The sequence below is a fragment of the Cheilinus undulatus genome, linkage group 22, assembly GCF_018320785.1.
Source record: "Cheilinus undulatus linkage group 22, ASM1832078v1, whole genome shotgun sequence".
In the NCBI taxonomy this organism is placed as follows: domain Eukaryota; kingdom Metazoa; phylum Chordata; class Actinopteri; order Labriformes; family Labridae; genus Cheilinus; species Cheilinus undulatus.
Window position 1 is genome coordinate 3507131 of NC_054886.1, and position 5899 is coordinate 3513029.

Below are 5899 nucleotides of genomic sequence, written 5' to 3' on the forward strand. Positions count from 1 at the left end.
AGACCACTTAACCTATCTTGGAATCACAGTGACAAAGAAATTCTCAGACCTCTACAAATACAACTTTGAAAAAGTGTTAAAACAAACCAAACAGGATCTGGCTAAATGGTCACCACTTTTTTGACACTTATTGGTAGAGTGAACACAATTAAAATGACAGTACTTCCAAAGTACCTATACATGTTTCAGTGTTTGCCCTTATTTGTTTCTGGTACATTTTTCAAAGAGTTAAACTCAATTATATCATCTTTCATTTGGAATGGCAAACAGCCACGCCTGCACAGAATACATCTCCAGAAGTCAAAACAGGAAGGGGGTATGGCACTGCCAAACTTCCAGTATTATTATTGGGCATCTAATTTGTACTGTATATCTTACTGGACTCACTACCACCTAGACAACAACTGTCCCACATGGGTTAAAATGGAGATTGATATCTGTAGCGCCGTGTCTCTACCAGCCTTAATTGGTTCATCAATGCCGCTACAAAAGAGCTTATCACTCCCCTCCCCTATAGTCAGTCATACTCTGAAAATTTACTCACAATTCAGGAAACATTTTAATTTATTAGATACTAGCCTCTCTAGCCCAATTGCATTCAATCACCTCTTCTCACCCTCAATACTGGATACATCCTTCAATATATGGCATTGGAGTGGTCTGAAGAGTTTTAGTCACCTCTTAATTAACAACAAACTTGCCTCTTTTGATCAGTTATCTGAGAAATTTGATATACCAAGGTCACACTTTTTTAGGTACTTACAAGTACAGCATTTCATTAAAGGATTGATCATAGATTTTCCCAATAAACCCTTGAAGACAATAATTGATTCCATCATGTCTTTAAACCCAACAGACAAAGGTGCAATCTCATCCATGCTCACGCTCATCTCTAAACTAGATCAAACACCTAGGTCTGATATTTTGATTGCTTGGGAACAAGATTTGCAAATGGGAATTGACCAAGGAATCTGGACCAAGATCTTGAAGGCAGTCCATTCGTCCTCAATCTGCGCCCGACACGCTTTACTTCAATTTAAAGTGGTACATCGCGCCCACCTCTCTAAATCCAAACTTGCCAAAATATATCCACATATCAACCCTATATGTGACAGGTGTAAGCTTGCAGAGGCAACACTGATTCACATGTTTTGGCTATGCCCTATCTTAGATGGCTTCTGGAAAGCTATTTTTGCTGCCCTTTCTAGCATATTGACAGTTAGAATTGATCCAAATCCTCTAGTATCTCTTTTTGGGGTAGTTTCAAAAGAGATGCATCTATCAGCAGAGGACCAAAGGGTCATAGCCCTTACCACCCTTTTGGCTCGCCGCTTGATACTTATGAAATGGAAGGATGCTGCGCCACCCTCGGTATCTCACTGGATAGCAGATGTATTAATGTACCTGAAGCTTGAAAAAATTTGATTTACACTGCGTGGTTCTGAAAAGAAATTTAATGACGTGTGGAGACCCTTTCTGACATTCTTTGATAAACCTTCTACGCAAGTAAATCCTCAGCTGTTGAATGGATTTGACCCTTGACATACACTTTATGGCCTGGTCATGCTGTTCCTGGTTAACTCTTCGCTGTATTAGTGTTGGGCTGTGGCTTGTTATCTTAGGCTCTCATAATTTTTACTTTTAAAATCTTACTGTCTATTTATTTTGAATTTACTGTATTTATTTTTCTTTTTATTAGTGACATTGATCCCACTGTACCCTTTTTTCTGTTTTTTTTTTTTTTCTTCTTCTTTCCCCCAAATTTTATGTAGGTAATTATCTGCTTTGTCAGTGGGTTTTTAAAAGTCTTGACCCATGAAAGGAGTCAAACATGGTGCTATGATATTCATAGTAGAACATGTGGAAATACAGTGTTTATTCTATGAAATGTAGTTCTGTTTGGAGATGCGGGTTGTGGCCCGACGCTGACATGTCACACCTTTCTTTTTCTTTTTCTCTTTTTTTTTTAATACAGCGAGTTACTACTGCTGTTACTATCTCATTAACATATTCACAGAAAGTCTTCTATTAATCTTTTCTTTCTTCGTGTCTATTTTACTTTGTATACAACTTTGCAATGAAGCATAGCAGACTGAATTATTGAGTGGCAGCTAGGGATAAGGGATTGTAGGGTGGGGGTGGGTGTAGGGTTTTTGTTTGTTTGTCTGTCTGTGGGATGTGCAAAATCCAATAAAAAGACTATGAATAAAAAAAAAACACAACAACTCACAATTGACCTATGGCTAAGTCCCGCCCTCAAATGCGATGAGCCAATCACAGTGCGTATCCCACTCCAAAACACTCAGACATCGGCTGCCTGCAAAGTCCATTGAAATGAATGGGAGAAAGTCAGTTTTCATCCAGTTTTATGAGGTTTCTTTGAAATTTTAAGTTAAAAAATGGTCAAACGGTGTTCATGGGGTACATGTGACTCCAAGGTATCCTGAGAGGTTGGGCGACGGAGTGTATTTTTACCCTTTCCGAAGCCACATCTAAACCCAGAAAAGTGTCTTCTTTGGATAAAAGTTTTGCGGTAGACCACAACATCAACTCAACGTGGATAAAATTAACAACATCTGTTCTAAGGTAAGCCAACATTGTATTTGAGGCTACATATTGTCATTTTGCTGGAAAGAAATATAAAATTATCTTAAACATCTCTAACGTTAGCTAAATTTAGCCTAACGTTAGCTCCTAGCTGCGTTGTTCATTGTTTTGCGTTGTTTGTTGGGAGTTCATTGGCATTTTTTGTTCTAGTTTTTGTTCTTTGGTGATCGTTCATCATTGTTAGCTGTTGTCCAAATGGCTCTAGTTAAACTAACGTTAACTTCTGGAGCTTAGCTTCATTCACACATCTGTAATAGCCGAGATAACAAAGGTTAGCAAACGTTATGCTGAATGATTCAGTGTAAATACTGTAGCGCCAAACTAACGGAGAGACACGCTCGGTAAAGATGGTAAAAAGGCCGTTATATTTTTCTCATATTCTGAGCCTAAAACCTAAACTTCAGTGGCTCTTTGATGCTGATCCTCTATCTTGTGGTCTGAGATTGTGACAGCAACGAGATGCAGTTTATCATGTTTGCACTGGGACCTGTAAATTTGGGCTTGTAACTGAAACTTTTTATCGACCTCCTCGACAATAAAATGATTAATATATCCCTCCAGTGTGTAGTTTAGACCCTTTTGGTGACTTCTAGATGATATGTGATCTTTCTGTCTCCAGAAATCATCAATGGCCTCCAGCTAAATGTCTCCTACTGTGATACCTGCCATAGCGCCTGTCAGTGAATGTTCATTGTTTGTCCGAGTGAGGGAAGCGGGCGTGGCTTAGCCATAGGTCAATTAAAGAACCCAATGGTGTGTAAACCTTTCAGCTAGAACAAAACAGCAAAAATGTTGGTTCACATTTGACTTTTAAAACTTAGCATACACTCTTTTCAACCAGACTGATGCTATACATAGAGTGTAATCAGTAATATTCTACTATTTTCACAAATGTAAAGTTGAGGGTTTTTTACCCACGCCGATGAAATCAGCAGGGGGTTATGTAAAGGGTTCCGTATCTTTGTTTCTTTGTATGTGTACAAGATAACTCGAGAACGGAAAGTCGGATCTACACCAAACTTTCAGGGAATACTGGGATAGTGACAGGGAAGAATCGATTAGATTTTGGTGATGATCCGTGTACCTGTTTGGTTTTTCTCAGAATTCGAAATTTTGAACACCATAGTAATTGGCGTGACTTCCTTGGTGGCACTGCTTAGGCGTGGGTCTGCCGCCTCAGATGGCCATTCTAGTTTTTAAGTATAGTTAAATTTAATTATTTTTTGTGAGTTGAGGTTGTTTAATTTTGGAAGGTTTTAACTAATAAAGATATGTTAGAAGCTAGCATGGAGCAAAAAAAATAAAAAACATTGTAATAGTGATTAATAATAATTATTATTATTACTGGTGGTGTCAAATGATTCAGATTTTTAATCAGATTAATCACAGGGTTGCTGTGGATTAATTTTGATTAATCATGATTAAATATCATTTATTTTTAATCTATATTCATTGCATTTCATTTTGCAAGCTTGGCCACACATTAGCCAAAGTGCTAGCAGAATTCCAGATGAACGTATGCATCGCGTTAGTGTGGTATTTTAAGCTGGACGTGCTTTGGTGAAAGGAAAATTCCTTCCTGCAGAATGTACATAATACTTTATGTTAGTCGACTTTTCCATCTTGGTGTTTTTTTTCGTGCTCAAATTCCCCATCGAGAGGGCCAACGTGCTGTTTAGCGTCTTCCATGTGGAGTTGGTTGGTCACTACTGGATCAACGGCCCATTTGTGCATGTGCGGCGGCATGCTCTACGGTAACCCTACTTGGACAAACTGCCTGAAATGTGTTACCAGAGACGTTTCAGGGATTTTGAGTCAATCTGTGCTGTAGTTTTACGTTAATTGCATTAGAATTTTTTAGCAGATTAATCATGATGATGGATTAATCCGCATTGTTACGCTGCTACCTTAACTTGCACTAAATCCACCTGACTCTAGGGCTAGGGAGCCCGTAACCTAGTGCCTCACCCTACATGATGTATTTGACGTGAACTTGTTGCCTGTGTGTCCCTCGGTGTGTGTGTAAAACCTCTCTCTGTCTGTGGGGTTTGTGTGTGGATGACTTAGGGCTGAGACGCTGCGCATGCCGCGACTAGCTCACTCTCAGTCGGCTACAATGGCAGTTTGCTGCCGCCAGCTCGCTACGGTAGTTGTTTGTTCAGGTGGTGCTCCCGTCATCCGGTGCTGTGTCGTCGAAACAAAAACATAAACCCAAGTGTCCTGAATCTGTTTGGTTTGTCCTTTGAGTTGAGGTTTAGTGTCCTCCATGCCTGGCGTCCATTTTCTTTTCAGCCTCCATGCCACCTCCACAGGTGTACCTCATAAGGCTGGTCAGTCAGAGCCACCACGCCCCCCACTGTGTGACGTCAGTAATGACCCTGCTTCTCTCTGCCTACCAACAACTCCTACCGCTCCAAGACACTAACTCCAAACAAATTCCCTCAAACAGTGACATAACAGCATTAATGCGTTAATTTTGACAGCCAATTTTGACAATTATTACTACTATCATTATTTATTCATTATTAACTTTCATTAATTTGAGTAAAAAAGTGAAATGACTGTGTCATTTATTTAAAGTGCTTTTTTATATTGGTCTAATTTAAACTTGTGGTTTCTGCTATAAATTCGTTTTTTTCAGTTTGTCTTAAAGTAAATAACACTCCCCCTGGAATAAATTAAAAATAATACTTTCACTTAAATAATTCTTTTACTTCAAACCAAGGGTTTTCATATCACGTGACCACGTGTCATCATATCAGGGCACTCCCTATTGGTCCGTTACCTCCACCTTCCACCATACTGGAACTGAAGACCGCCTGGACTTGAAGAAAACTCTTTTAAACAAGGTCAGAGTTTTGAATTTTGCTTTTTGAAGAGCAAGGTGTGTTTCAGCTTTCTGCATATTTATGGTTAGTGACAGGTTGGACAACAAATTTACCGACTAAAGTCGTATTTTCTGTCTCCAGCTAAACCAAGACTAGTTTTGCTTGCCTCTGTTTGTCAAGTGTAACGTTTCTCCAGTTTCTACAGTAGTATTGCTACTGTTATTTTACTGTCACGTAGGGTGAGTTAGTGTAAGGCTCGTCTTTCTCTGATGCTGGTACGTCGGGGCCTTTCCCTCTCTGTGGCGGGAACATTTTAGGGGGAGGCGTCGCTAACACACAGAGCTGACTACAGGAGAGAGAGAGGAGAGAAGATGGTTGAACTCTGTGGACACTTTTATCGACTAAAATCAGGGCCAGCCCTGCATAGGCAGTGTAGGCAAATCTAGGGGCACCACACGCTCCAA